Source organism: Prinia subflava, chromosome 3 (genome assembly GCF_021018805.1).
Source record: "Prinia subflava isolate CZ2003 ecotype Zambia chromosome 3, Cam_Psub_1.2, whole genome shotgun sequence".
NCBI lineage: Eukaryota > Metazoa > Chordata > Aves > Passeriformes > Cisticolidae > Prinia > Prinia subflava.
The window spans coordinates 44,005,813-44,027,884 of record NC_086249.1 but is presented as its reverse complement, the minus strand read 5'-3'; the positions used below and the strand labels follow the sequence as shown (position 1 = coordinate 44,027,884).

The 22,072-nt window shown below is 40.6% G+C and overlaps 1 long non-coding RNA gene across 2 annotated transcripts in view; it reads left to right on the top strand.

Annotated features, from left to right (window-relative positions):
• LOC134548619 (uncharacterized) overlaps window positions 1–22,072 on the top strand; it is a 67,185-nt gene that overhangs the window by 15,849 nt on the left and 29,264 nt on the right. For both annotated transcript variants that reach the window (XR_010079827.1, XR_010079828.1), the window contains exon 2: window positions 21,928–22,023. This is a non-coding gene — a long non-coding RNA (uncharacterized LOC134548619). The remainder of the gene's footprint in view (window positions 1–21,927; window positions 22,024–22,072) is intronic.

Genomic DNA, 22,072 nt, shown 5'->3' with positions numbered 1-22,072 from the left:
CCCCTGACTGTGCACTGAGTAGCTTATCCTCGTCCCATGTGCAGGTAGAAGGAATGGCAAAGGAATGCTGCTGCTGCCCACTCTGGCTTCAGGGAGGGATCCTCTGCCCAGCATGAGGGAAGTGGAGCAGATGAGGAGCACAGGCACTGTGGCTGTCACAGGAGGGTTTCCACAGTAGCTGGGCTGGGAATGACTGGCAAGCAGCTGTTTGACAGACCACAGATGCCTATAGAGCTGTTGTGCATCTATAAGAAGAACTAGGGCATGAAGAACATGGAGTCCTGGAGTAGTGATCCTCTTCTTCAGCTCCCTTGCCACTTGTCTTCTGTCCTCCCAGTTTGGGAGACACTGGCTTAGGATTTCCCTCGGTTAAAAAAAAAAAAAAAAGAAAAAATAGAAGAAGAAAGATTGTTCTGGCTTTTGAGGCATGCAGTGTAGTGTGGGAGCAGCAAACCCTTGGCGCAGCAATAGCAGAAAGCAGAGCCCTTTGCTGAGTCAGGTCCTTGATGAGCTGGCAGCTCCTCATCGGCCGTCTGGTATTCATTGTCGGCAACTTGCAGTCTCAACTTCCTACATCATCTCTTAATCCTCTAAAAGATGTGTTGCTCTGACTCAGACCGAGTGCTCTCTTGCTCCCTGGCCACTGTAAGCCTTTCCATGGAGTGGCAAAGGACGGTGCTGACTGGGCCACCCTCGCTCCTGAGTGATGTCCACCTGTCCCATGCTTGGATCATGGCAGACAGATGTCTCCAACCCAATCATGTCCTGTGGCTGGAAAGCTATTCATATCAGCTAAAATATATTCCAGCTCTACTTTTCCACTATATTCAGCATGACATGGAATGGTGGGTTTTTTTCTGCCATACCATCCCTACCAGTTTTGCCTCCTCTTGACTAAACAGCACCAGACCTTCCATCTTTCCTCCAGAATAATTTTTTCTTGACCTTGTTGCTTTCTCCTTGGACTTTCTTTTCTTGCTCAAGGTCTGCTGTGTTAAAAGACACAGTTTTGCCTTTGACAGTCAGTGTTTTATCAGGGACCCAGGAGATGTCACTGCAGGAGGTAAAAATCCTTTACACTTGAGACAGATCAAGCTTTCTCGTTACAAATAATTTGCCTCCATCTTCTTGGTCTGTCCTTTATATTTTTGCATTGGCTGAAAACCCAAAGGTAAATTGATGGAACTGGCACTAATCAGCATGAAAAATTAGAGGGCACGTTCTTAAGAAAGGAAGGATGTTTCTAAATCAGTAAAATACCCTGCTCATTGTTTAAGAACTTGCACATCTAATAGAAGGTTATGGAACAGATCTTCAGTCAGTGTAAATAGGTAAAGTTCTGTGATTGAGTTACATTGTGCTACATCAGTGGAAAATTTGTGCTGGCAATTTAGGGAGTTTAAAATTAACAGTTTTGTTGCTGTTTATTAGTTTGTTCATTTGTTTTAAATTATTATTAATATGCCAAGAAACATAACTGAAAGAGGGCAAAGAAAATTTTTCTTTTGTGCTTCTTATTTAGCTCATTTGCTGGTGTGTTTAAACTGAGCCTTTAACATCCCTGATTATCACCTGTTCACTGCATCCAAAGACAGAACATTTTTGTTGGTTCCGATCCCCCTGCTCCTGGAGGAAAGAAAAGCCTCTTTAAAATGGAGAAGACCAGTAAAGTGCCCTAAAGCTGGATGAGAGATTCAGAAGTGCAACACTCCAAACATATTTATCTTTATTTTTTAAACTGACTGAACTGAATCTAGAAAATCAGAGAAATTAAGAAACTTACTTCTGCATTTAAAATTAGAGTTGAAAGTTATTCTGAAGAGAGGGAGAAAAAGGAAGGTTCATTTAGATACCATATGGATAAACACAAGTTATTCCCTTCCTCACGCTCAAAAATGTATTTTTTATTCAAAACTACTGCTACTGGGCTCTTTGCTGGTCCTAATTCAACCATATACTAAGTTGAAATAATGCTATTTGCATTCACAGACCTGCACGGCATCAGAAATAGTCCACATACATTAGCTACAAATATTATGATGGGGGGATTTTTACTGCTAATTAAATAACCACTTTATGCAAAAGCAGTGAAAATTACATCAAGTGTAAAACACATTTAGTAAAAGCAGTTGCTACATTTAATAAACAGGTTTTTTAGAGATCTTTTCCATTGAACCAGAATTAGTTTTAAGTTCTTTAAGTCCTTTCCCTATATTGTCTCACTGTACAATGCAGCAGTGAATTAGTGGCACAGATGACTGGTTTCATGGTACTCTAACTTGAAGGAAACAGTTATGCAGTGTTGTCTGTATATTGCTGTAGTAGCTATCAAAGAGATGATAACACTTGGACATCACAAAAAGGTGATTGGAAATAAGCACTGAGGAGCATAATTTTCAGTGATGTTTGGGTACTTTTTAACTCTTTTGCTACATAGGAGCACACAATAAAGTTGTTAATTGCTTTTCCTTCTCCCACCCTGTTGTGATAAACTGTTGTGTGAAATCCTGTTCTGAAACTGTCCTTTTCCTGTGGTGCTTCAATGGGAGTATTTGATCTCCTGGCCTTCTCCGAGGGGGACTGTGCTAGCAAAGTAGGATCTCCTTGTGTTATTTCAGGAGAAATATTTACGGGAAAAGAGCTAAGGAAGTAAGGTTATTACTAAGGACTTGGGAATGGAGGAAGATGAACAGAACTGGAGGCTGTAAATTAAAGAAAGAATGAGTGAAGGAAAAAAACCCATAGCACTTCAGGGGATCTGGTTCTGCTCTTGCTTCCCACCAGTTTGCAATCACTGACCTAAAAACTTCTACACAGCTTCAGAGTTTGTTTTGTTACTGTACATAACAGGTCAGAGCAAAAAAAAAGTCTGGGAAAAAAAAATTGTGAAATACATGTAGATTCCAGGACAGGTCCACAGATGTGGGTAAATGACACAAATCTCAAGAGTTCAGAAGAGCTGATGTGATTTGGGCTCTTGGGGTCAGTTTGGATGTGTTTCAGTTTTTGCTGTTATAAATAATAGGTAACTATACAAATAGTTGCTAAAATTGTTTCAGTATTTTGTATATGGCTAGCTATTTTTTTTTTTTTGAAAATATGCTGTACTTGTTCAGCTCAGGTCAATACAGAAATACTCATCCTGTTGTCTCCACTCGATGGATTTATGCTGCTACAAAATGAACCCAGACCTCACTTTGGTGTTTAGGTGCTTTGAAATAAATCACTGAATTGCAACCTTGGTATCTTTCTCCTTTGTCTGACTGTGCAGTGAATTCTCTAAGTCAGCAAAGTGGCTTTTTCAGCCTGACACCCTTCCTTGTCTTCCAGGCAGGGCAGATAAAGAGACATTTTTGAGGGGAGGTGCTGAAAGCTACAGCTAGGTTCACGTCCATCTGTTCTTGAATGTTTCGGAAACCTTCTGTAAATTGCTTTATAAATTGTTCAAATGATCACTGAACAGGAAACTGCAAGAAAAGGGGTTCGGCCACAAACTAATGATGAAGGATAATGAACTGCCACTTAGCCTGAGCAACTGACATTTTCATCCAAACTGTTCATTCTGTTCAAATGTTTGGCTGAATTGCTTCCCCAGGATTTCTTTTCATGATTTGAATCTCTTGTTGGCTGAAATTCTTTTGCTTCCTATAGCATTTCGATAAATGAGATTCTACTGAGAGAAAAAAAAAAGAGCTTCCACCATTCCAGTGGAGATTTTTTGGCTCCTCAACTTGTCTTTTCTCACTTCAGAGACTCTCCAAGTAACAGAACATATAACATAGCCCTTTAATGTGCACATTGTTTCCAGCCTTCCTTCTAATGGCAATGCTGTAAATTGAACTAACCGTTTGGTCATGTTTTAATAATTAACACTTTAACACAAAAGAGTCTTTTTGGTATCCTGTCATTCGCTGAAGTTTCGTAGGTGATTTAAAAAGTCTGTTTTATCAATCTGCTATGTAGTTGTGAGAAAAGAGATTCTAAATTAAACCTAATGGGCCTTTTTATTTTTTTTAAAAGGGCCTTACACCTGATTTAATTTGTGCCTGTAATACTGTGGTGTGATGTGTGCGATTTTACTGCCTCTCCATAGTAATGGCTCTGCTACAGTTGCAGTTCCCATTGCAGCTGGAGGCGAAGCTTTGCCTTAGGTCACATTCCTGGTGCTGGAGGCACAGGCCCTGCTGCTGGAGGGATGTCTGCCTGCTGTTTGGCCAGTGAAGCCCCCCACCTCCTCTCATTTTAAGGTTGATTTTCCAGACATTTGGGTCTAAGGAATAAGGTGTGACCCAATCCACTGGCTAGGAATTGCATTTTCTGTGAAATATTCTGGACATTCTGAACAGACAGGTACCAGTGCAAACCTTGGGAAGCTTGCCTAGCTTGCAGAAGGTATGATTTTGGATAGCAAAGAGATTCATACTCTGAAATGTTTCAACAGGTCTAAAGATACATTCCCATTAATGCATGTCAGACATATATCTGAAGAACCCGGAATTATTCTCCTTAGCTCCATATCCACAGTCAGCTGAGAGAAATCTTGCTCAAGCACTTATTGGTACTTGGAGAGAGAAAGAATGCACAGTGCCAAGAGGGATACTCCCTTCCCAACATAAACACCTGCCATGGGAGGTATGAATACACTCCTTCCCTTGCTTCTGTGATTGAACAGAAATGTTCTTTGCTCCTTGAGTGATCATGAGGCATAAAAACCACTTGGTGTGGCACTTGAAATGGCCTTCCATTGCCAGCTGCTGTGTCCCTTCCTCTCTCCTGTGTTCTCACTCCAGAGCTACAAGAGATTCTTTGGGGAAGGTGGGTTTATGCTCCACAGTCAAGTGCTATGCAAAGAGATAGTTTTGGACAGAGCACTGGGATACTGCAGGGTGCCAGTGATGAGGAAATATGACTGTGCAAAGCTCTGTGCTTCAGCTAAGTTATGGTGGTAGCCAAGCCACTTGCCCTGAGAAGAGCCCAGGACTGTCACAGCAAAGTGTAGCTAATGGCCCAGATGAAATAGGTGATTTCACAAAATGGGAGATAAAATGAATCCTGTCTGGAGAATGGTGTGGTGGTCACTGATGTTCTACCAGAGAAATAATAGCTCACGAAGACTTAATCCAGAATGAAGCTATGGTCAGGGACCACACCCCCAGTATGAACCCAAATTGCCAAATAACCCACTTTCCTTATGAAATAAATGCATAACCACAATGCTGCAATGAAATGGAAAAGCAATTTTGCCCAGAGAACAGTGCTTCTAAAGGCACACAGGGCAAAACTCAGAACCCACCACACCCAAAGGTCAGGACAACTGTAAGAAATGAAATGCCAAAAAAATAATGCAATCTGGTAAAAAAAAATCTCAAAACACACACACACATAATACTTTTCTCCTTCCTGCCCTTCCTTACTTCTTTATTGTCTCATGCTAAGCCGATTTCCAGATAGATGCTAAGATGTATGGAATTTGTGAAGAGAAATTCAGATACTGGGCACGTACAGCACCTCTCTGCTTGTTGAAACAAGTCTCAAACCCTTAGCAAGTAGCTCAGCATCCAGCATGTAGCCAGGTACAGAGGGCTCTGAAGGAGCAGTGTAGACCCTCATGCTTTGTTCAGCTGGAAATCTAGCAGAGCAGTCATCTCTCAGGTAGTCCTCTTGCATCACTTCTTGCCATTCACCCATTCCTGACAACATTTCCTCTCGCAGTCAGAGAATATACAGTTTAAATGAAGGTTTCATATATTTTTCTAGCTAGCCAAGGTTCTTGTTAATCCAAGATTATGTTACTGCTGATTTTAGCATGTAAATTCAAGACAGAATTTACTTGATGAGTGGCATTTTTAGAGGTGCTCTCCATTGGCCTAATTTGGCATGTGTTAATATAGACAGTGAAACTCTTATCAGCTTTGGAAGCTTCAGCAATATATCGTACTTAAAATCTCTCCTCTCCTCTCCTCTCCTCTCCTCTCCTCTCCTCTCCTCTCCTCTCCTCTCCTCTCCTCTCCTCTCCTCTCCTCTCCTCTCCTCTCCTCTCCTCTCCTCTCCTCTCCTCTCCTCTCCTCTCCTCTCCTCTCCTCTCCTCTCCTCTCCTCTCCTCTCCTCTCCTCTCCTCTCCTCTCCTCTCCTCTCCTCTCCTCTCCTCTCCTCTCCTCTCCTCTCCTCTCCTCTCCTCTCCTCTCCTCTCCTCTCCTCTCCTCTCCTCTCCTCTCCTCTCCTCTCCTCTCCTCTCCTCTCCTCTCCTCTCCTCTCCTCTCCTCTCCTCTCCTCTCCTCTCCTCTCCTCTCCTCTCCTCTTTCTTCTTCTTCTTCTCATATTCTGAAAAAACCTTTCACCATTTTCCCTCTCCCTAGTTTTTCCTAGCCAGTTGTGAGCTAGAGTGGGTCAGCTGGTATACCATTATACATCAGTGCCACATACCACCACACCTACTCAGTTCTCCCTTTACTATCATTATTTAGTACAGTATTAGTACTTTTATGCTTTATAATTGGGAAGTTCTTATAAAACTAGAGCAGGTTTTTTTTTTTTTTTTTAATATAAGATTTGTCAAGAGGTTGAACTCTGTGTAGAGGTAGCCAACACAAAGAGATGGGGCCATTCGGGTTATTTCACTAGGGGCTATTGATGGAGGAAGTTTGTAAGCAATGATGACACTGAGGTAAGCACAGTCAACATTCTTACCTTAGGAAGGGAACCCCACTGAATGTGATGGGCAGAACAAGCCAGGCATCCCTCAGAAGGTGCTGACATGTGGGCAAATGTGGTGGTAGAATATTGCTTATTGTCATTTACCGGGGGAACCAGGCATCGGAGACCTTCTGTTTGTGATACACTGAATGCAGCCTTCTCCAAGGTGAGTTTGGTTATGGGGAGAGGTCACCTGACTGATAACTCCTCAGAACCAAAACATTTTGCCTTCGCCTCCTCTTTAGCAAAGAGTGCCACCTTCCAGAGTAACAGCACAGTTGTAATAATGAATAAGGCTCCAAAGTCTCCTTCTCCTTCTGGCTGATGTCCCAGCACTGCAATCCCCGGGTAGCAAAAATCATGAGTCAGCTCCTCCTCCCTCCCCAGCAACTCGCTTGAGCCCAGTCAGGTCATGTTTTCAAACTTTTCTCTGCAAACAGGAGGGATGGAAACTTCTCCTGTAGGAATGAAAGTTGAGGTTTGTGTTCAGTGTCTTCATTCCAAGTTGGGACTTGAATACCAGCTTTACATTTGTGAAACACTGGATGAATCAGGAGAGCTTGTAGCAAAAGGGAGTGGGTTTTTTTTTGTTTTGTTTTTGTTTTTTGGGGTTTTTCTTGTTTGGTTTTTTTTTTTGTTTGTTTGTTTTGTTTTGTTTTGTTGTTTTGTTTTGTTTTTTTGTGGGGAGAGTCCAATTTACACCCCAGGACTGAATGCTTCTGGGTTTGAAATTCAGCCTCTGCTTTTGAAGTTTTTTCTACTCTGAAATCTATTTTGAAAATAAAAAAAAATTGTATGAAGTCTATCTAAATGGCACAGCACAATGAACAGATGGTTAAAACCTGTTCATGACTTTTTAGCATAACTCACTAAGTGTAAAAGTGGGAAGTCAATTTTCTTGAATAACTGTTGGATGCTGCCCTCTCTTACACCAAAATGTTACACTGGATGGAGAAAAAAAAGGAAAAAACCTTCGGATTCAGACAGCAAGCTGGTTTGGGCTAGCAAGAAGTTTGGCCATATGTCTACTTAGAGGCAAGTGAAGTTAGATTTTGTGGCACACTGAGCTAATGAAGCAGCCTTATTTGCAATATTTGATCGGAAGTGTCTAGAGCTAGTTCGGGTGTGTTTATGGGCAGAAAGGGAAAAGAAGGATGAGTGCAGGAAGGCTGAAATGTGACACTTTCCTTTCCTTGGCTGGGCAGCCTGCAAACTGCTTCCTGAATATTCTTGTCTGTGATTCTTTAATGAAAAGGTGGTTGCACGGTTTCTTTTTCATGCAATTTTTTTAAAGACAGAGAAGAAGGAGTAAGGTTTCATGCAAACCAGTGCACCTTGGGCTGAATGAATAATGTAAGAGCACCACTGTGCCTGAAACATGTGGCATTGTTTACTTATGTCACAGTAAATGATTCCTGTGGAAAAGCTGCATTTGAACAAATGAGATTGATGAGAGTTTTACAGGCTATTTTTGTGTAATTTAAAACAGTGCCTATACTCGATGGTAAAAAGGAAAAGGAAAATGAGACAGCTAGTGCTGTCAGCTTTTCTCATTCCTGATTCAGTCTTTGACCATGCCCTGCCTCTGCTCCAGAAAGCCAAGGGTTCAGATGAAGAATGGAAGGAGAAAAACAGAAGACTGAGGGAAGGTTTTGATCTTGATCACAGTGACAGATTCAGACATATCTAAGCTTACTCTTCCACATTAAACCTGGAGCCCTTAGTGCCAGGAAAGTCGGGTGGTGGAGGCATTTGAGCTGGTTGAATGTGTGCTGGGGAAGGAGGGCAAGTGCACAGATGAATTTCACCATGCTTGTCTGGGCCCAAACAAACAAGGTCACATCATTCACACTGTCTCCTGTGCAGTGTCCGGGTTACTGAGTTGTCTCTGGACCTTATCCTCTTAAAGAGGAAGGTGTTGTGCTGTATCCAAAGATCTCTACTAATGTGCCAGTCTCTCTACTCCAGTTCTTCATACTCTCTAGATATGTCTTAAGGATTGCTTAAACCTGAAAGCTCAGTTTTCACAGTTATTTAAAGCAAAAGATATGTTACAGATAAGGGTCTTTCATATCTCAGTAAGAATTTATAGGAGATAAAAGTGGCCTTTCTTTAGGCATCAGTTAATAATTTATAGGAATAATTTATAGGGAAATAACGACAGTCATAAAGGAAAGAAAGAAACTTATCATGGATGACTTCAACCAGAGAGGCATTTGGTGCTGATGTCCTGCAGCCAATAAAAAATTTCCTTAGTGTTTCTACAAATAATAAAAATGTTTTCTTTGCAAAACAGGAAATCCTGTATCCAGTAAAAGGTAACCTGATAGTGGACTTAAGTCTGCTGAATGAGAAATTGTTAGTTACAAAAAAGGGCAGCTACTGAGGTACCAGAGATCACAGTCAATTTAGATTTATTTTATACAAATGAAATAAGGCACTGACCAAAATCTGCCCATTTGGAACTTTAATAGGGACAGCTTTCCAAAGCTTAAAGCATTTGATGGCATAACTGGCTGAGCATACACATTTTAAGTGGAAAGGCACTGAGAAAAATCACGAATTATTGAAGAATATCATGTTTGTTTTTCCAAACCACATGATTTCATCAATCAAAAAAGGGTTATGTAGAAGGCCACCTGTAAAAATTTTCCCTAGTAAAACAAAGAAAGAATGAAACATTAAAAAACATATAAAGAACAGAAAAAAAGGTCTGATCCTAATGAAGTTAAATAGATAAGCTAGTTTTTTAAGCCTGTAAAAAGCCAAAATATTTTTTGCCTGTTGATACTCATGATAAAATCATGAATGCCAATACAAAAAATAGAGGAAGGTGGATAAGTTTTTCTTTGCCCATCTGAAATGCTGGGTTGTGGGAATAGGATGTTAGCTGTAACCAAGAGAGATATGCCACGGACACATAAATTTACTACCTGTGGAGATGATGATGATTAATTTCTAGCATAACTGTGAGAATGAGTGACTTTTGAAGTTTTGCTACACAGTTGCTGTCATTTCATAGATGAAAAAAAAACCTAGAGAACAATAAATGTTCACCAAAATGCTGTGGTTTAAATGTTTAGGTTTGAAAAAATTGGTCACTGTTCATAAGGCGCATTAGCACAGCTGTGATTTCAGTTTCACTACACTGTTTTGGTTTTGCTTTACTGGTCTGTGAGAAGTTGGCAGAGTGAAGAAAGGAGTTGACTGCAGCCCCTGGCTCTCATGTTGACAGTAACCACCCAAATGGGCAACATGGCAGGGCACAGGCAATCCAACAAGTTTCTGAAGACTGGCAAGAACTATTTCCTGACACTGCAGATCCATGAGCCAATTAGGTAAGGTGTGCTGTTGGTCCTGCTAATCATTAGCTAATGGGAGGATTTAGAGAAGACAGGTTTATAATGCTCATACAGGTGCACATTGATAGAATAATGGGCAGAATACAGAAATTGCAACACATGAAATTCTGATGGACATCAGAAAAAATGTTCCTCAGAAAGGTGGCCAAACATTGGCACAGGTTGTCTCGAGAGATTTTGATGTCTCTGTTCTTTGAGGTGTTCAAAGCCTGACTGTACTGAGCAACCTAACCCAGCTGGACATGTTTTGAGCAGGGGGCTCAAAATCCTTTGGGCTTCATGGTCTTCAGCAATCTAATCTAGACTATTCCAAGTCTGTTGGTTAAATGGGTGGTTCTGGTTTTTATACCTACAGAAACAAACAGAAAGATAGAAACTGAATGAAGAATTAATTTTAAAATGAGATCTATTATACCAGAGAAACAATGCCACTAAGTGTGATTTCTTAAATCTGTAATATCCCTCTAGCACACTTACTATGTTCTCTCTGTAGTAAAGGTAATCAAACACTGGACTAAAATATTGGATGAGACAGCAAACACACTGCTGCTTGGAGTTCTTTAAAATCAGCAAATCCATCCCTAATGTTGCTGTTGGCAGAAAAATAAACCATAGAAACAAAGAATCATTTAGGTTGGAAAAATCCTTTAAGATCAAGTACAGCCATTAATGTTACACTATTAAGTCCACCACTAAACCTTGTCCCCAAGTGCCTCATCTACACATCTTTCAGTACCTCCAGGGATGGTGACTCTATCCCTTCTCTGAGGAGCCTGTGCCAATATTTGACAACCCTTTAGGGGCATTTTTTCCCAATATCTGATCTAAACCTTGACTTGTGCAATATGAGGCCTTTTCCTCTTGTTCCGTCACTATTTACTTGGGAGAAGAGACCCACCCTGACCTGGTTGTATCCTCCTTTCAGGCAATTGTAGAGAGTGATAAGGTCCCCCTGAGACTCCTTTTCTCCAAGTTAAACACCCCAGCTCCCTCAGCCGCTACTCATAGGAAATATGTTCCAGACTGTTCCACAGCTCCATTGCCCTTCTCTGGACACACTCCAGCCTGCACCTCAATCTTCTTCCTGAATTTAAAGGCCCAGAACTGGACCATGATTCAAGGTGTGGCATCACCAATTATGAGTATAGAGGGACAATCCCTGCCCTGGTCCTGCTGGCCACATGACTGCTGATCCAGGCCAGGATGCCATTGGCCCTCTTGCCCACCTGGGCACATTCTGGCTCATGTTCAGCTGCTACTTACCAGCACTCACAAGCTGATTTCTGCTTGGCAGCTTTGTGGCCACCCTTTTCCAGTCTGTAGCCGTGCCTGGCGTTGTTGTGACCCCCTGGCACTCAGCCTTGTTGAACCTCATACAATTGGCCTCAGCCCACTGATGAACAATCTGGTTTTGGTTGCACTGGGTCTATGCTCCATACATCTGTGCTTGGGATTTCTCTTTCATTACTCCTGCTCATCCCCTGCTCTCATGATCATAGCAGGACATGGACTGTGTAGCCCCCAAAATGCTGAACTTTGACACCTTGAATATTTACCTATTTTGCTAAAAAAAGCTGCAATCCAGCATGGTAGAATGAGATGCATTGCTGTCAAACCTCCATAAACAATCTGAAGAGAAAGTAAATTGAATAAAAGATTCTTATTAAAAATACTAGTCACAACCTTGTAGGTGTGGTTGCTTTCTTAATACTCAGAGGGTCTGTGCTTTTACAGTACTGTGATGGAATCTGTTTGATCTCATTTCTAGGCAGGGAAGCCAAGGTAACCCAGTTGACATTAAATACAAGTTTATATGGCATTTGGGGTACCTACATACTTGAATTAGTAACACGACATGTATGTTAAACTAAAGACTTTGGTTTTTAAGTGGCACGCTAAATACGGGATCATAATAACCTAGGAACATGGGAGAAAATTCAGGCATCCCGGAATTTTCATGAGATGTGACTCAAGGAATTTTAAGTCAAGCTCTGAGCATGGTAAGAGGTCTCCTGGTTTGAAAAGGCAAACATTTATCTCCTGCCAAAAGTACCTGGGGTTTTCTGAGTAGATGGATATTGTAGGTGTACTGTTGGCTCTCCAGATCTTGCTCTTATTGAAATTTCCTAGTTTCAACTTCAGATTCATTAAACTACCTAGCAAAATAGCCCATAGCACTGAAGTTTTTCTGGACTGCTGGGTTACTTGACAGTAGCTTATATGGTGGTTTTCTAGTCATAAAAGTCAGATAAACCTTTTAGACGTATGTGTTGGGACTTCATTTGAGTAAAAACACTCCCTTAAATTTAAAATAAAAAATAATCTTTTCTCAGGAAAAACAGGACTGTGGACAGAATGCATATATGCATATATGGCAAAACCCAGCAGGTCAAGGCTGTCCTTGTTATTTATCAAATTGTATTAGCTAATGAAACCTTCTTCAGTGAAGATTTTTTTCATTATGAAACTGAAAAAGACTGAATTTGTGGTTTAGGTGCAAAGTATCTGAGGTCCATTGTAACCACTTCAGATAGTCAAAACCTTCTGTTTTTTGTTGATCAATCTACCTTTGATATAGAAATAAAGGCTAAACTGATTTGGAGTTGTCTCTCCACTTCACAAGAGTACAAAGATTATGAGAATATTTGTATCAGTATACGATCTATTCAAACTCAGCCGTCTGAAAAATTAGGTGAAACATTTTCTGAGAAGACCTATTCCTTGTCTCTTAGATGTCCAGAATTTTGGGCTTTTTATCCCCTTGTTCAAGAAAATAGCCTTAACCATGCAAGAATGCAAGAGCTTATATTTTTTCCTAAGGCTGTGACTTGTATCCTTGCTATATTATATTACCATGATTTCTCAAGGAGTAACAGTGGTTTCCAGCAGAGAAAGGTTCACTGTACCTAGCTGAAATATGGCATTTGGAAAAGTAAGCTGTACATCATTTCTCTGAATGAGACGAATGTGTTCAAAATGCCTTTTTAAGCTTCCTTGAAAATTTTATGGACAGTTCAGATCAATGTGATTTAAAGTGCAGTCAGGGGAGAAGAGGAGGGTGTATTATCCTCCACGTCAATGACCAGCTGGAGAGCATGGAGCTCTGCTTGGGAATGGATGAAGAGCCAGCTCAGAGCTTATGGGCCAGGATTAAAAGGAGGGCATTGTAGTAGGGCCATTTCTATAGGCCACTTGACCAGGAAAACTGAGTGGATGAGTCCCTCTATACACAGAAAGAGCAGCCATACTTTTACAACTTCTGGTCTTTGTGAGGGACTTCAACCACCGCAATAACTTTTTGAGGGACAACACATCTGGGCATAAGCAATCCAGGAGGTTTCTGGAATGCACTGATAATAGCTTCTTTTCCAAGTGATAGAGGAGCCACCAGGGAGAGGTGCTATGCTGAAACCTTGTTCTTACCAATAAGGGGAATGGGATGTTCAAGGACAGCCTTGCGTGCAGTGACCATGGAGTGGTGGAATCCAAGATCACTAGAGCAGCAAGGAGAGTACACAGCATCACTACTCCAGACTTTGGGAGAGCAGACTTTGGCCTCTTTAGGGAACTACTTGGAAGATTACCATGGAATCCCCTGGAGGGAATTGGGACCCAAGAATTTTGGATGATATTCAAGAATAGAAGAAGTAAGAAAAAAAACCACCAGGAGGTCTGCATGGATGAACAAGAGGCTCTTGGACAAACTCATGCAAAAAAAGAAACCCTATAGAGAGTGAAAGGAAGGCTATGCAACCTAGGGGGAATACAGATAAATTGTCTAAGCAAACAGAGATCATGTTAAGAAAATTAAAGCCCTGATAGAATTGGATCAAGGAAGAGAAACTGATGTCGTCTACCTGGTCTGGTACAAAGAAATAGACACTGTCCTGCATGGCATCCTTGTCTCTAAATTGGAGAGACATATATTTAGTGGATGGGCCACCCAGTGGATAAGGAGTTGGCTGGTTGGTCATACTTAAAGAATTGCAGTCAACAGCTTGACATCCAAGCAGAGAGCACTAACAAGTGGCATTCCTCAGGGATCAGTGTTAGGGAATGGCTTTAAACTGAAAGAGAGTAGGTTAAAATTAGGTATCAGGAGGAAATTTTTCCTCTATGAAGATGGTTAGGTACTGAAACAAGTTGCCTGGGTAAGTGGTGGATGCCCCATCCCTGCAAGTGTTCAAGGCCCTGAGCAACCTGGTCTAGTGAAAGGTATCCTTGCTTACGGGAGAGGAGTTGGAACTAGATGATCTTTAAGGTCCCTTCCAATTCAAATAATCCTTTGATTCTCTGATCCAGTGCTAAAGCTAAAGATTTGCTTTTACATGATCCAAAATGGAAAAACGGGCCATAGGTCATAAGTTCAAGGTCTTAATATATGAGATTTTTTTAGTTTGTGATGTTTTCGGAAGAACTTGGCAAAAGTGACATCGAATTAGTGTAGAATAGAAGACTGTCCATCAACAAAATGATGCAGAGGTTTTGGTTACTGCATCTTTCTTGAGCTGATGACTTAATTCCTGCATTTCACAACCATTGCTTAAAGCGTTAGCGAAAGAGTGGCATTTTTAGAACACTAATTCCCACCTACCTGGATTTTTTTTTTCATTGAACTTTGTTGACAAATGTTTCCAATGAACTTTATGAGCAATTTTATGTGAAGCATTACACTGAAATATCTTGAAAAAAAACCCAGAGGACTGAGTTCTTACCCGTTTTCTCTCTTGCTTCTTTCCATTGCCTCTTGTTTCTCTTTATGTTTAGATGTGTGGCCACTGGATGATTTTCAAAGGCTCCCAGGCTCAGACCTTTGGCTTAGACTCCCACTGATGATGGAGGGCTCAATGGAAGAATACCAGCATCTTTGTCTTCTCACAGAGAGTGAGATTCAGCAAATGGAAGAGGAACACGATATTTCTGGAGTTTGTCAACAAACCTCTAGGTGAAACAAAATAATTATGTTCACACTGCAGGTCAGATCCGCTGAGAAATGCCTGCAAACACCAGTACATTGGAGAAATGTATTCAGGAACATTTCATCCTTGTGAAAATATTACCCTGTTACAACAGCCAAGGTCACTGAGACCCAGAGTGATCTTCTGGTCACAAAAGTTAAAGATGCCTGGCGGCTACTATAATTAAATTATTAGTGCTAGGAGAATAGGGAAAGCAGTTTTCCCACAAATATTTATTTGAATTTAAAAGTGACTTTAGACATGCCTTTGGTCAGAAATCCTCTGTGTTCTGGTTGTTGTTGCTTTTTTTTCTCCTTGAAAACATACAGACACTGAAGCTAGATGTGAGCACCCAGGCGATCCCAGTTTCCACAGCCTTCAGCTTCAGCCCAACTGAAGAACAAAGCAACAATCTCAGGTCTGCTTCAAACACAGAGAGCCTTTTGGATGTTTACAACTATCAATTTTCATCTCATGAACAAAATCCAGGCGATTACCTGGATGAGTTAACAGATAGGATAAGAAAAGTTCAGTTCCCACCAGGGCACGTCTGTAGGCAAACTACCAATATAAAAAAATATTAACATTAGGATAAACTGCCATGATAATTATTAGCTACTTATTTTCATCTTTAAAATCTTTAAAATCTTTACATTTCATATTGTCTGTCTATTTGGAAATGCTCTTTTGTTTGCTCTAATTTCTGCTTTTTGGATTTTGGTTAATTTTCTTTTTCTGCCTCCTGAAATGCTGAGCAAGCAAGTTCACAGGCAAGTAAACACAATCCCCAAAAACCTACTATCTCAAGGCTCAGCACAAAGTGGAAAATATATCTTACACTACTTTTTTTTTTTTTCCTTTGATTACATGAAAATGTACAATATTTAGTACCAGGGAAATCATGAGTTGACCGCAAAACACTGTGCACAAACATGTGTAAAACTGAAGTACAAGGGGTGACAAAATGATAGGTTTAGTACGGCACATACAACAATGCTGTGCTTCCACACTAGGTGTTTAACAATTTTCTATTGTTGTTTACAATGCAGCTATACAAAAGTCAAAAAACCCCAAGACCGAAATAAACCAGCAATAAATGGCAAAACCCTTCCAGCTGTGTCTCATGTGGTATTTTAACACATGCTATGTAAAGAATATTCAACATCTTAAAGTGAATTTAACCTGCAGCTAGCTGAGGGATTAAACATGACTATTCTCAACTCGAATGACCCTTTCCCCTAAGTCAAGCTGCCCATTTAGCGCCCTTAATAAATACAGGGATAATTTAAACCATGTGGCTGCAAATTGAAAACATGGGCTTTTGAACTATGTATTTTCTTTCTCATGTTGGAACTCCTCCCTGGAGATAGACTCAAGTCCCATGATCTTGTAAAAGACAAATCTGTGTATCTTTTTTATTAAGTGTTTCATGATATATATTTTTTCAGCTCTGTTGTAGTGGATGCATCTGATAGATGTATTCCGTTGACAGTACACAATACCTCAAAGGCTCTTGATTCATTTATCAACTCAAACTAATAAAAGGAGGATAATATTTCTATGAAAAAGAATGGATTTTATAAGCAGCTTGACAGCTTGGTAGAATACATCAATTAAATGTAGAGAGAAATGGAAGGAAAAATGGGGATCCTACTTTCTTTGCTAGCTTTAGAATTAATAAAAAATATTTAATCTGTCCTTCAACAGGAAAGAAATAGAGTTCATTCCCAGCTTGCATACCTTGTGGTTTGAGCTGAAGAATGTTACACTCTAGTCTATATTCAACTACTGGTTTAAATTATAGCCTTTAGAAAATAATCTATCATTCACTTTAATTAATATCAACAATCACAGAGTCAGCTGGAAAAAAACCCCATACAATAGAAAATGCTAATGCAAAATTAAAAATGTTTCTGTCCATTTTTTTTTGTTGTTCATAAAAAACATCAAAGAGTCTCATCTACTGGCAGCTTTGGTGCTCTGTAACCTTAGGCTTCTTTCATGTTGGTCCAAGGAAGGTTCACAACCAGTTTTTTCTGGTTGGTGGCCCACGAGACACATCTGGCCCCATCATTTTGTCTGTGGTCAGAAGAGACACAAAGTGCTCTGCTAGACTTGTTTTACCACAAACTCTTTTTACTACCTTATTGCCCTGAGACAAATCCTTGTGCCTGCCTTTCCTACCACTGTTTGGAGATTTATCCCTGTGGAAAAGTAGTGGCTGAAGTTCTTCTCCAGCACTAGGCCAGAGAAGTCAGCTTTCAGGATTTGGTCTCAGATCCTGTTGGGTGCATTTTCCAGGCCTTTTTCTGTTAAAATTGGTGACATCAAGAGAAGGGATCTTCTCCTACAGGTGGAATACTCTTGTCCTCATCTGAAAGGCCCAGATGTCACTGAAAACAGAGTGGTAGGAAACAAAAAAAGAAAAGGAAGATGTTTTCTTCTGCAGATCTTATGTGCAAGCACTTGAATGCAGCTGAAATGTTCATCATGACATAGCAGAGAACAAATATGCCCTCTGAGAATCCAGTAGGCAGGTCTGTGAATCTCCAGCTGAGAGTGTTTGTTGTGTTTGACTGCTAGGCTGGTGCCAGGGATCATTTGTATTACTTAGAAACTTGTCTTCATATTGTCAGCTTGGAATCTGTAAAGGCCTTGGATCAACAATGTGTCTCTTCTACCAACGATTTGCTGGAATAAACTGAGTAAAATTAGGGCACAGTATACCAAGAGCTTGTGGTAAACGATTGGTTTTGGCTTATAAGGTAAAGAAATTGTGAAGATAACATTTTATGAGCTATATTCCACCTGAACAGCAATATTCATTTCTGTTTTGTTATTCTACCACAATACCAGCAACTTTATAAAGCTTCTCTGCAAAACACAACTCTGCAGCATAGTTTACTGAAAAGTAGCCGATTTATAGTAATTGGCTACACTGAAAAGATTCTTTTTGCAACTATTCTTCTATCCCCTAACAATACACTGAATATACTGTGATTACACAGTCATGTCAATACTGTATTCCATGTCCCCTATCATTGAAAGTGTTGTTCACAGCACATTTTTTGCATTTCTTATCTTCTTTTTCCTGAGGGTATAGGATGAGAAAGGAGCAGTTTGCATCTTCAGATCTTAAAAAGAGTTTCTGCAGGATCTGGTGCATCTAGTTCCCAGCTCTGCAATGTCCCAAGTCCCTGCAGAGTGGTGCAAGTAACAGTTCTGGTCACTCTCGGGAAGATAACAACTGGGGTGTCCAGTGTTGTTTGTCTGGGTTATTGTGTAGAGCCACAAGTTCAGTGAGAAATATGCTCTTAGTGTATGCTCTTCTTTCTAGATTTGAGTTTTTAGAAGCTGGTGGGGTAGAAGTTGACTGAGTTTCCTAAGTAATCTGTTTTCTCACAAGGTTCAATAATGATAACGGAAATTTGACTAGACAGGAACTTAGTTCATACATTGACCGCTCTTTTTCTTCTTCATGGTTTATTGCTTAAGATGTTATGATTGTACATTAATTGCAATAATTTTTGTGAACATGCCTTGCTTTGTGCATTGCCCTCTAGTCCCATTCCCAATGCCAATATACTGCATTTTTCCTCAAGATGGAAAGTAGAATAGGTAAATGCATGAGTTGGCTCAGTCCTCCAACCCTTTGTTTCACACTTTTATGTCTCAAGCAGAAGAGTGACCCCATGCAGTTTCCTGGCAACTGGAATCTCTGCTCAAGTGTCAGAATTACATCATCTCCATGGCATCAGGAAAACTTTGGAATATGATAGCAAGGGACAGGAAGGTTGTCTTACCTCTGTCTGAAGGCTGCCAAATGAAAAAAGCCCAATGTTGCATACTCTTAAGTTACACATATATGGATCATTCTAGTTCAGCACTTTGCTGAATGGGGCCCTTTCTGAGCTTCTAAAATTGCAGGTTTTCTGTGGGTGCTTTCTCTGCGCCTAGTCTCTGCATTTGTCTTTCTTTCACTTCAGTTGTGCTTATGTACCTGAGGAATACCTACTGTCAACAAATAAAAAGAGAGATGTTGATGGCTGCAATTGATTGAGTTACTGAAGCTTAAGTTACCATTTCTAGCAAATTCTCCAACTCTGAAATGGGGGTTTGTCTTGATTTAGTTTATTCCTTATGGTATCAAAATGTGGTGACAGCTTTAAAAAGAAAAATAACATAGTGCTTCAGGGAGCAAAACCAGAGTACAGCATTTTTAATGGTTTTAATTATATTACAGCACTGTTGGTCTTTTTTTTAAGTATTCACTCCTCATATTTTTCTTTTGTTAGTAGCCAGTTGACAAGGGGAAGCTCTTATTCCCTCTTCGTATGATTATGTTCAGCTTTTTAAATTCCAGTTGGAAACATTTTGTTTATCAGAGCTATATGAAGAGTTGCTAAGTGGATCGTCATTAGCTTCAGCTTTTGGAAGAGCCATTTGGTTAAAGCAAAAGCACATCACTTCTCTTTTTCTATGCTCCCACGTTGATTGTCCTGGTAGAAACTTTTTGCCAGTATGCAGGGGAGAGAGATGACATCAGGATTCATGCAAGGAAACCCTGTGGAGTGAAACATTTCTGTTTATGAGCAGTGATAACAATGAAATAGTTGAGCAGGAGCCAGAGCAGCCATACATGCATGATCTGCATTGCTGCTTTCAGGGCTTACAAGAGACCTTCCAGTGTCAGTGCCTGTGGGATAACATTTCCACCCTGACCACCTTGGGACAGGTGGCATCTGCTGGCCTAAGACCCTGCCATAAATACAGGGCATGGAGAAGTGGTTTAGACAGGACCCTGCTGGGATGGAGGGTCCACTTACATGAACTTGTGCACAGGGTTGTTGCCCTCGTTTTGAAGACTTTTCTAAGCCTTCTGTGTTGTTCTTCATACTGGAGTCAGAATTTTTACTTTATTACACTTTTTTACTATAAAAAATAGCCATGTTTTGCTAACTGTCGTTCATTGTTTACATATTTTTAGGTAGGCAGAGAAAGTTGATTGAGAGTTGGCTTGACCAATGTGGTTTGAGAGGTGGGATTCCATCCTCCAATCCACGGGCACCATAGGAAATGTATAAAATTGAGTTTTGTAAATAAACTTGCCCCTTTTCCTGCTTTGCTCACCAGTGTGTCCTCATACAGTTCTTTTTGTGCTGTCTGTGACACAGGGTTGTTCCTTGAAAGGAGAAAATAGGTATAAAATCCCATCTTCAGGGGAACATTCTGAGCCTACATGAAACTTCCAGCCAGCTTTTCTTGGAACCTTCAAAATGTCTCCAAAAGAACCTTCTCTGCAGTCTTCAGAAACCTGCCATGAGCTTCAGGCCCAAGGAAAGTACAGCTGCCAGTTCTGACAATGTATCTATGATAGGGAATTGACAGGAGAAAGAGCTTAATTTTTTCATCTGGTTTTGGATAAGATCAGGCTAGAACAAATAAAATCAAAGGGTGGGGAGAATTAGTTTGGCCTTTGCCAGGGAACTCTGTCATTTTGACACCTCTACCATGAAAAATTCTATTCTGTGGCTGAAATACTGTCAAGAAAATTCCAAGTTCAAGTTATGCATCAGAATTTCTAGGCCAGGTCCTTTAATGTTACCTTTCTATCTCATCTTTGTTTTATGCATTTACTAGCATGGTTGAGTGCTTTAAAGGTAAAAGAAATTAGCAGTCAATTGCAGGAGCAGGGAAAAAATTTAAAAAAGGCTTCATTTTCATAGCTGGTAAATCTATCCCTTTTTATACCTCTATTCCCTCAGACTGTTTTCTGGTTTGGAGCTCAATTGTCATATGTGATTTTAAAATCTTCTTTAAGAAGTTTAATCCTCGTGGTTGTAACAACATACAACAGATTCATACAAGGACAGTAAAATACATGGGGTAGACTGCCAGGAAACTGGAGATGTGCCATCACTGAGAGTTGTCATCGTTGAACTGACAAATCTTAAGGGATTTTCTTGTTTCACTTGAGCTTGCCCTAGTGCAAGGAAACAGACTGGATGATCTCTTGAGATCCACCCTATCCCTCCACTCTCTGATCTTATCTTGGATTTCCTAGTGGCAGTGTAGCCTTTGCTATTATTTTCTGCTGTGCCAAGTAACATAGCAACCTTTGTAAAATTAAGCTTCTATTTTATTAAGCAGACACCCTTATGGGAACCCAAAAGACGGTAACAAGAGGTTTAAAAAACATAACCTACAAAGAAAGGTTGATAGAAAGGGGCTTGTTTTTCTGGAGGAGAAGAGACAAAGGGGGATATGATACATTTTCCAGAATGCAAAGACTGCAACAAAGAGACCACTGAATAAAATGGTCCCCTGTAGCTGTCAGGAAAAGGTCAACAGGAATTTAGCTTAATTTGCAGCAAAGAATATTCAGATTCCATGTTACAAAGCAAATTCCCAACTTGGAGAGTGATGAAACACAGTCTGCTTGGGGAGGCTGTGGCTCTCCCTTCTGCTCGCCTCAAGAGCAGGTGAGAATAACATCTGTCAGGGGTCATATACTCCTTATTGCTGCAGCAGTGTGATGGATCAGATGAAGTTGAGCCTCTTCCAGTCTTTTGTGGCCAAAAAGCCAGGACCCATGAGTGAAATGTTACCGCTGATGACTCAGTGTCACACAGAGTGTGTACCCCCTCGAAAGCCTGGTCCAACATCTCCTCAAGTCAGCCACAATGCTTGGTAAAACAACGTCCTCTGGTCTCCTGGCTGGGGGACACCAGCAGTCCCTGGGATGTAGAATGCTGAGTCTGGCAGGGTGTTTTGAGGGAGCATGGTATATGTTTCCTCTGTTCTCTCTCCTACTGAGTGCATCTGACCACTTTTAGACATTGGATACTAAGGCAGACAAGGCTCTAGTTCCATCAGGTATGACCACACTTTATTCTTACCCTGTTTGTATTCAGGACCCTGAAGAAGAATCACAGAAGAATAATACAGAATTTTCACCCTGTGGATGTGTGAGACAAGCTGGTTCCTTCCCATCTATTCCTTCCTGACAGGTTTGTGAATCCCACCTCACCTATTTTTGATGCTAGGGCAAAGAGATAC